General features: G+C 37.4%; 1 pseudogene; it reads right to left on the reverse strand.

The window, feature by feature from the left end:
- The window catches only part of LOC142455425 (large ribosomal subunit protein eL20 pseudogene), a 106,079-nt pseudogene extending 96,028 nt beyond the window's left edge, over positions 1 to 10,051 (reverse strand).
- Positions 10,052 to 10,257: the final 206 nt, after the last annotated feature.

Consider the following 10,257-nt stretch of genomic DNA (forward strand, 5'->3'; position numbering starts at 1 on the left):
CAGTCTGCTGTGTGTTTGAGATGATGACCACTTAATTGCAAACGTTTATTGAATTCAAGATTAAGGAATAAGCTAATCAATTATGGAAACAAAAATAGTTCCAATATGTTGACATAAATTTTAAGCAACTGAAGATAAATATGCATCTTTCTTTTTTTTTCCACTATAATTTTACTCTTAACACCCTGGGATGTTGTAATGAAGACATAGTAAAGATGAACAGAAAAACATGTGGCATAAAAGAACTTGATCTTTTCAGTTAGTTCTTTCAAATAAAGTTTAAAGAAGTCAGAAGTTAAAAACGATGCATTTCTTATCAGGACGTATTCAACGGTTTTTAAAAAATTCGTACAGGCAGATAAACATCAAGAGAAAGATGAAATTTTCTAGGCAGTGCTTCTTCTAGCTACTTGCTTGTTATTTTTATCTAATAGCAAGCAATGCTCTTCATCCTCACTGTTATGTACTTTGCTTTGAAAACAAAATGTGGTATAAATTGACCCACAAATTCGTTTTGAGGGGGCAGGGGTAACTCTAAACTAGGAACCTGGGTGATAGTATTCTGCCTAATCCTGCTTCTAACAGTGATGTGTGAAGGGCAAAATTATACATTCAAAGGGAAACAAGACTATTTTTATATAGAAAAACAAAACAATATCATCAGCAGCAACAACAAAAACCACGGAAGTTGGATTTGTCTCCTTTTACCATGGCTCCCTTACCCTAGAGTTCTTCATTTTCACAGACAGTATAGCGTTTGGCCTAAGATAACCAAATAAGTGAATTCAGTAAATTACGCTGTTCTTATTTGTTGTTATTTTTAAATAAGGTAGGCATTGATGTTAAGGATGGTATTGAGTACTAGCAGCAGTAATGGTTAAGACTTTGGCTGACTGTTGAAACACTGGTGACTTGAACCTGCTAGATTTGGGAAAGGAAGGCGAGCTTACCTTGGACGCAAGGAAGAATATGACCAGTTGAGATGCAAAAGCGGCAAAAGGAGTTTATTTCCTAGCTTGAGCTAAGGCTTCCTCCCTCCGCTGCCAGGCACAGCGGGACACAGCGTCCAAAAGGGAATCAACCCCGAACACTTTGTTCTCCGGGTTTTTATAGGGCCAGGGACAAGGTGCGGGACAAGGGGCAGTCCAGGGTTGCTGTTCTTTAAATTTATTGGAGAAAACTTCTGGCCCCAGCATTGTCCAGCGGTGATTGGTGAGTAGGTTAGCACATGCTTTTCTGATTGGTCAGTCACTGGTGGGCTGTCACTCGAACCCTATTGGCTCAGGCGATGTGTCCCATTGGTTAGGTCGGATCAGGTGATATCAGGCGATGTGTCCCATTGGTTAGGTGGACCAAGTGATGTGTTGCATCAGTGACCAGGAACTTGAAACCGAAACGGAAACCTAGACCTACCTCAAACCGCAGCTTTCACGCAGCCAGTTTTAACTTTTACTCTGCTGATTCTAGCAGTTGCACACCCATGCCCCACAAACGCATCTAAGCTCTCTAAGGCGGAAAGACTTAGCAGTCTATTCTACTCTGACACAAGTTGCCAGGAGATGAAATTGACTCAAAGGAATTTAGCAAAAAACAAAGCATTGGGGTTAATTTTTTTCACTCTTCATTGAATTCCCAGAAATTAGAAGTGCCATGTAAATAAAAGGCACTCCAAAAGTTGTTGAATTAATGAGTGAGTTCTGATCAATGGACAGTTTGCCTTATTGAGGCTCACCGTGTTTATTCTACTTCATTGCTCTGACCCAGCTGGAGCAGAGTAACATGCCCTATGCTATCCAGAGAATTGGATGGATGGAGGTTTTGTATGGGTTATGCCTACCATTCCTTCATGGGAGAGCATCCAGAGATCTTTCATCAGGCTTTTAAGTATTCTTATATATTCTAAAATTTGACCAACTTAATCATTGCAGAATGGGGCAATAGACAGGACACAGGAAGTTGGACCTAATTTCAATGTCAACTGTAATGCTGAGTTGCTGTGTGATGTTAAGGAACTTGCTTTGTCTCTGAGTATTCATTTTTCCAGTTTTAAAATGAGGAAATTAGATGATGTGGTCTCTGAGCTTCCTATCTACTCTAACATTTTTGTTTCTTAAGTCATTGTTATATAAGAAGTAGACATAAAAATAATACAGAAGGAAATAGGGAGTACTTGCACTCAATTCTTACTCTAGCTTTGAAAATCATGTAGAACTGCTGTCAAAGATTGTACAGACTCTTAACTAGTAGACGGCATACAGCACCCAAATTAGGGTAAGTTGAAGTCCAATGCGTGATTTCTATCAGAAGCACCGAGTTTCAAAGCATAGCTGCATCATCTGGAGAAAATTTTAGATGATATGTGTAAAAGCCCAGCCCTGGAAAAGAGCTTCATACTTAGTGGGTAGTAGGGAAATCTTTCTCTTATTTAAACCATTTTTCCAAAATCTGATGTTTATTGTAGTTCACATAAGCTATAATCCCACTAGGTCATGAAACACATAAACAAATAAATATATTGGTGTGCTCACAACACATGCACACACATACCAACTTGTGTGACCATTTAAGGTGGTAGCATATGATCAAGAATCAATGGCGCTGAAGGAAGAAATACAAGCTGCACTGGAGGCTCCAGGAGTTGATAGAATATCAATTGAAATGTTTCAACAAGCTGTTGGAATACTAGAGGTACTCACTTATCTAGTATTCCAAATATTGGTATACAGCTACTGCTGCCATAGGCTGGGTTCCCTAGAGAAGCAAAGCAAATAACATACACATACCCACACAAATTTATATCAAGAAAATGGCTCACACAATGTTAGAAGTTGGCTACTCTAAGTTTAGACAGGTTCTAAGTTCATGGGACAGATGCTAAGCCTGAACCTTATCCTGTCTCAAGTAGCTTCAGGGACTGATGAACCTCTGAGGCAGATGATTTTAAGATTAACAGGTCAGACTTGTGGCTGGAGAAGGGAATCAATATAAAGTTAGCAGATCAGATGGCAGGATCCAAGGACTACCTGAAAATATTGCAGATCTTTGGCTCAAGTTCAAAGAACCAGATGTCAATTAGCCAGATATAGCCTACCAGACTCAGCAAAAGCAAGCAAGCAAGCTTTCCGTCGGCATCTAATTATATAGGAAGTAATTATAAATATGATATCTATAGGATATAATTATAAATTACATCCTCGAGGAAATTTCCTTTCAATTGCATTCTGGCAGTGACTTGAATAAGAGTTTTGTATCCCACCCTAATCTTCTTACAACTGAGTGGCTGCTCATAGCAAATCTTATGGAGTTGATTACATTGTGTTAGGTTTTAATTGACAAACCCTGAGAATTCTGGCCCAGGCAAATTGACAAAGCTTAACTAGCAAAGCTACTGACTGGAAGAAATCCATATTTGTGTGCATTCCAAAGAAAAATGACCCAACAGAATATGAAAAATATCTAAAATTTTCATTAATATCAGGGATCCCTGATGTTACTGTTAGGTAATTATTGATAGCTTATGGGAAAGTTAGCAGTTGAAACTCACCAACTGAGGAGTCAGCATTTCAAACTCACCAGTTTCAGAAAAAAGAGGCCAAATGTTTCTATAAGGATTTAAAACCTATGAACCTCTATATAGGCTTGTTGTGAAAATTGACTATAATAGAAAATCAACAGAGAATTCCCAGAAGTTCAAGTCGGATTCAGAAGAGAACTTCGGATAAAAGATATTACTACTAATGTCAGATGGATCTTCACTGAAAACACAGAATATAGGAAAATGTCCACCTGAGTTTTATTGATTACTCAAAGACATTCTACTATGCGCATCATAAAAATTATGAATAACAAAGCAAATAATAGAATTCCACAACTCCTAATAGGAGTCGTGGTAGCACAGGATAGCAGTTCAAACTCACTGGCCTTGCTAGAGGGAAAAGATGAGGCTTTCTGTTTCCATAAGGCTTTCCTGCCTAGGAAACCCTAGGGAGCAGTCCTGCCCTGTCCTACAAATGGTCCTTTTGATTGAGGTCTATTCTTTGGCAGTGGATTTAATTGTGCTCATGTGGAAATTGCCAAAAGATAGCTGTTCCAGTAGAACAAGGACATAATGCTTGGTAAAAATCAGGAAAGGCATATACTAGGCTTGTATTATTTCAAACTTATTCAATATGTATGCTGAGTAAATCATCAGAGGAGCAGGACTATATGAAGAATCACATGGCATCAGGATCAGATCAACACTCATTAACAACCTGTGACATGCAGACGACACAACCTTGCTTGCCGAAAGCAGAGAAGACTTTAAATACTTCTTGAAGTAGCCCTTAATATGGATGTGGATTATACTCCAAAACCAAGAGCACAAAGTTCCCACATGTAGTCTAATCAGCAACCTCACAATAACAAAGAAAAAATTGAAATTACCAAAGCTTTCATTTTACTTGGATACATGATCAACATCCATGGAAGCAGAAGTCAGGGAATCATGTGGTATATTGTATTGGGCAACTCCACTGCAAAAGACATCTTGAAAGTGTTCAGAAGTGATAATGTCATTTAAAGATGAACACTTGCCTGAGCAGATCCATGGTATATATTTTTTTTAGTTCAAGGATTGTTTGTTGGCCTTTAGGAGTGTTTTCCAGTCCAGTCTGTTGGGGCACAATCCATGGTATTTTTAATTGCTTCATATTCATGAGAAAATCAGACAATGAATTAGAAAATTGAAGAAGAATTATACGTATTGAATTATGGTGTTGTTGAAGAATATTAAGTATACCATTAAATTCCAGAAGAACAAAGAAATCTGTATTGGAAGAAGTACAGCCCGAATGCTTTTTAGAAAGGAGGAAGGTGGAACTTCAGCCCACAAAGTTTAGACATGCTGTCAGGAGGGGCCGTCTCCTGGAGGATATCACTCTTGGTGAAGAGCATCAGTGATAAAGCAGAGTTTTCTCCATGAGCGAGATTGCTGCAGTGGCTGCAATAATAGGCTGACTCACAGGAGCGAGAACAGCACAGGGCCAGGCACTCTGTCTGCCTACAGTATACAATATCACTTTAAATTGGAACTGACCGGACAGTATCTAACTGCAACAAAAACAACAGCAGATTATGTGATATTACATGCAATTTAAGTTTCTCTTTGATGACTCAATTCTTAGAAGATTTATATTTAGTCTTTTAAGTATTCCACCCCTGTATTTGTGCCTTGTCCAGATGATCTGATTTTACTGAAAATTTTTAACATGATTCTCTTTTTTGTGAGAAAAACGTTATGGCTTTCTGTGATTCTTCTGCACACCCATTCCAGCCTTTTTCATAGATTGGCTGCCTTGGGCCTAGACTGGGAACTGCAGACATGTAGCTTCTAACAAGCCAAAAATGTCTATGGACTTGGCCACCTGCATCTGCATCATAAAAAATGGAGATACAGTGATTTTAATAATATTTTCCCAGGGAGAGAAGGCGGTGTTAAGAAGGGTGCTAATGTCATGTTTCCTTACCCACATAAATCCACCATGATATAATCTTGGGGAAAAAAAGAGAAAGAATGTTGTTAAATTAGTAAGCATTTACTGAGATTAAAATGCTCAAAGGAGTTACTTGATCAGATTTCTGATATCACAAATCAGCAAGTTTCAAAAGCTTTTAAAAAAATCCTTTATCCTACACAGGTGAACTCAAGGGGAAGCTAGGTCATATAAATACACATACATTAGTTAGCATGTGTACAACCCCTATATTAATACACTATCAGTTAATAGCGCCATCATACAGTGAAGTGAGACAGGGACTTCTAGGTCAAACAGTGGTTGTGGTGGTTTCATTATCTCCTTATAAGCTTTATTAGCCCTCAAAGGAGCTTTTCTGAGAACTCTGGGAAGTCAAATCTCATATTGAGTATTAGTTCATTTAAAGTAGAAACCGAACATCAGAAAGTTCCATCATTCTGATTCATTAATCCGTACATCCTGATCCCTTCCAATGGAGTCAGCCCTGAGGTTTGGGGATATAAGAAATTCTCTGCTCATAGTCCAATGAAAGATCATCATGTTATGAAGCATTGAATCAAATGAAGTTATATAGCTATACCTTTGTGACTGGGTCAAATTAGTGCTATAAATGTTATATCTAGGCTATTTGTATATTAGTTTTAGAAGATTTCCCCATTTTTCTCCCGAGGCTCTGCTGGTGGTTTCCAGCCACTGACCTTTTCGTGAACGGCTGAATGTCATGAACATTTGTGTCATGAGAGCTCTTTCTCAAATTCATGCAATTTGGTTATTATTGTTAGCTTTCAAAGAACTGCTTTGGATTCTTATAATAACCATATATCAGACAGACTGTTTCACCATTTGCAGATAACAAATAAGATAACGTGTTTAAATGACAAATACCCTATCTCTAGATTTTGGATACAAATATATTCCAGATTTCATGTCATTCCATTTAAGACATTATACTCACTTCTCTCTTCTCTAGTCTGAGAATAAGGATCAAATATAAGTCTGTAAGAATATCTGTGGACAAATGTGAATTTGGCTGAACGCTGACACCAGATTAGTTTTATGAAGTGATTAGGGTGAATTCCTCCCTACCAAAATTCCCTGATTAATTGTAGAGTTTAGGTTAATTTAAGTAAATTACACTGGGTAACGGTGAGCTAGGTTGTTGAGAGGTGAAATGAGACCCATGTGATTCTAAAAGGTAAACTCTCCCTTCAGATGAGAGCAAGGAATCAAAAGTGTTCTAAGCTCCTCACTAATGCTTTCATGCCCTCAGCCCCAGTTCATAATGCCATTGCTATCATTCTATTTTAGGTGACTTGAGTATCTTTAGAAGAGTTTACATATGTGTGTTTGTGCAAATGTATTGTTCTATGTCACTTCTTGCTATTTATATATTAAGAGATTATACCGGTTGGATGTGGTATTACAGAGTGCAGTAAGTTGGTAGACATTTATTAATTTTGCCTTTACTACCCTCTTCCTTTATTTACTGACTTCATCATGGTGGTTTCTGACTTCATCATGGTGGTTTGTTCTCTCAGTTCTATGTTCTGGTTCCACGTTGTCCAATCAGCATGTCACATTCTTGTGATCACTATAATTTATGTAAGCATGGGCTTCACGGGAAGGTCTATCAGAACCACTCTATTTTGATTGATATGTGACTGTATGAAAGAAAAGATTTGCCTTCTCGGTCAAGAATGCTAAAAAAAGCCGAAACTCCCAGAGATCCCATGCTTTTGAAGAATCCCACATGTGCCTTCAGATGAAGGGCCTGCACCTAAGGAAATAACACGATGCATTCAAGGTCACATTGCTGCCGGTCATTGGCTCTGAGTAGAAAGCATAGGTTCCCAAATTCCAAATACCAGCTAACAACCATGCATTAAAGTAATTAAGATAATTTCTCAGAGACAATCAGAGCCTGATTTCACAAGTCTACAGCACTTTAATTTACCACATTCTCTGACATATGGTATTGTACGTCTTCATATGATTCCTGTGAGGTGAGGAAATTTGGATCCCTAACATATTAAATGTTATTGAATAGACTGTCAATGAATCTCATGCTTAATTTATTTTTTTAATGTTTCTTTCGCTAGGCTCCAAATGAATTCTGCTTTCTCCTGGGGTCTTCCCTGATACCATGAAAATTGCCGCTTTCAATTCTCTGATAACTGTTTTTCCCTATAATGAACTAACAAATATCTTCATTAGGGCTTCTCATTTCCACTTCCAGTTTGCTCAGAATTGAGCAATGCAATGCTTCTGAGGATACGCTTTTTAAGCTTCTAAATAGAGGCATAAAGGAATCAAATACTCATTTCCCCCTGGACTATCTGATTACATAGGAATGAATGTAGCCAACTCTCAATTATCCATTCTAATGGGAGCAGGGATGGCTTGTGAAAATGAAATCCACAGAGCTCAGAAGGTTTTTTGTTTGTTTGTTTGTTTCAACCTTTCTACCCAGCATGCATTTGACAAGCACTACTAACAAGCAGCAAAATTGACTGGCTGAGATCCTGTCTTCTCTCTATCCTTTCAAACCCGGGCTAATGAGCAACCATATCACAAACAGGAGGAAGAGGAAAAAGAAAGATGCATGCCCAATCCCCCACCTGGAGCACCATCCTCCAGTCATTGAGAGCTTGTAATGCATGTACAAGTTGGATTTAAAGATCTCATATAAAGTGGTAGGGTAGGTGGTATAGTGGGGATGCAAAGAGAATGCTTAATATTCTTCTTTCAACTAGAAAATCTCTCTCATTATGTGACAAAGACATTCTGTGGAATTGGCCACATTTAAAAATCACTGCTTCTTAATGTCATGTAATTTAATTCCCTATTTTTTTCCTGATGGTGATGTTTGGACTGTTTCTTGGGTTTAGTCATTATTTTTCCTGTTTTAAATCTTACTTCCAAAAATGTTTTAGTTTACACCTTAAAAAATGTGAACTCTAAATTTACTTTTTTGTTGAAACTTTATATTTTTCCTCTTGGTCTCTTGACAAGAATTTTTAGTATTGCCTTAACAATTTTAATAATCATATTTGAAGCTTAACTCTCATCCTCAGGAGTGGTTATTTCATTTATTATTTCAATTTAGATTTGCATATTCCACGAATATTGTGGTAAGTTCTATTGAGAGTGAGCGAAAGATGATTAAGAATGGATGGTGAAAACTTTCAAAAGCTATAAAAGTGAATAAATAGCAAGAAAAAAAATAAAAGGTTGCTACTGACCTATAAGTGTTGAATGTAGAACTGTAATATCCCTTATGGTATTATGTTTTTACATGATATACTTGCTGGAAATGTTACTCAATTGTTTGCCTAATCTGTTTCATTTAACTTTTATAAAAAGGCAATGGGTACATTCCATTTTAGTCTTCATTTTATAGAGAAAATAATTGAAAATTTGAGAGTTAAAGCAACTTGCTTAAGAATTATAGGTAGTAAATCAGCTATTCTAATTTTCAAATTAAGAGCTCCAAATGTCTATGCTATTATTTTTGTGTCCTTTTCAAATCGTATGGGAAAAATAGGAAGTGTAGGGTAAACATACAACTTTTAGAATGTTAGCATTTATTTTTCCATATAGATGAAAACCAAACAATGAAAATAAAGTGACAAATGAAAGAGAGGAACAAGATCCTTATTAAAGATAAAAGAGACTCCACAGTGTAAATACAGAGATGTCCCTGCCACGTGGGTACCTACTTCAGGCTTGAGTATAGAAAGAAAGGAAAACTGTTTAACAAGCAGAGAGAGATGAGGATACTTTAATGTAATTCTGTTTTCTACATTTAATAAAATACAACAAAACTCATGGGAGTTCTAAGAAAGATTTGCTTTCTTCAATGTCTCAACTAAATGGCTATTGAATTGACTGGTGTATGGTGTCGCCTTTCTTTCTTGAAGATGCAGATGTGCTCTGCTCAGACCTCTGATGTAGCATAAGTAGAGAATGTTTCACTGCTTCCGTTGAAGGGGAAGCTATATGGAGTGATGACTTCATTGAATGGATGTTTTCCATTTTTCCATTTCTCCTTTTCATACTCTAAACTACTTTATGGCCAAGGACTCTATTTCTTACTTCCTGAGTTTAAAAAATCTCAGAGTATTTTATGGTGGAATATTAAAAACAAACAAACAACTTTCCATTTTGAAGTTAACAAACTAACAAAAGAAGACATCGATGTCTTTTTTTCCCTCCCAGGAAACCACACTGAAAACCATAAAAAGGGAACTGCCAGGCAAGAACAACAAAGCATGGATTTATCTTTGTTGCAAACTGTAAATATTATAATCTTAAAGCAAAATGCATAACACAAACAAAAATAGATATGAAAAATTCAAACTTAAAAGAGTGGTGAATGTTCAGATCTCAGTGCTCCCAATATCCAGGGAGATACTGATGAGAGGTACGCTGATTTCTCTGTAGATACTTGTGATACTTTGTGTCAACTTGGCCAGGTTGGCAGGAAAGGCCTCTGACATAATATAATCTAATACAATGCAGTCAACTAACTCCATGATGCGATCTGCTGTGAGGCAACCCTTGACTCGAGTCATCGATCTGCTGGGATCTCCTCAGTCAGGGGTGTAGCCTACTTGATATTTAAGAAGATGCTGTGGAGAGCTTCCCTTCTTCTTGCTGGCCTCGATCTCATACATGTGGCATTGATCCCAGGTTCTGGGGCCTTCTGTGTTGTCTGCCAATCTTGGGAGGCATAAGAATA

The sequence above is a fragment of the Tenrec ecaudatus genome, chromosome 8 (assembly GCF_050624435.1).
Source record: "Tenrec ecaudatus isolate mTenEca1 chromosome 8, mTenEca1.hap1, whole genome shotgun sequence".
Taxonomy (NCBI): Eukaryota; Metazoa; Chordata; class Mammalia; order Afrosoricida; family Tenrecidae; genus Tenrec; species Tenrec ecaudatus.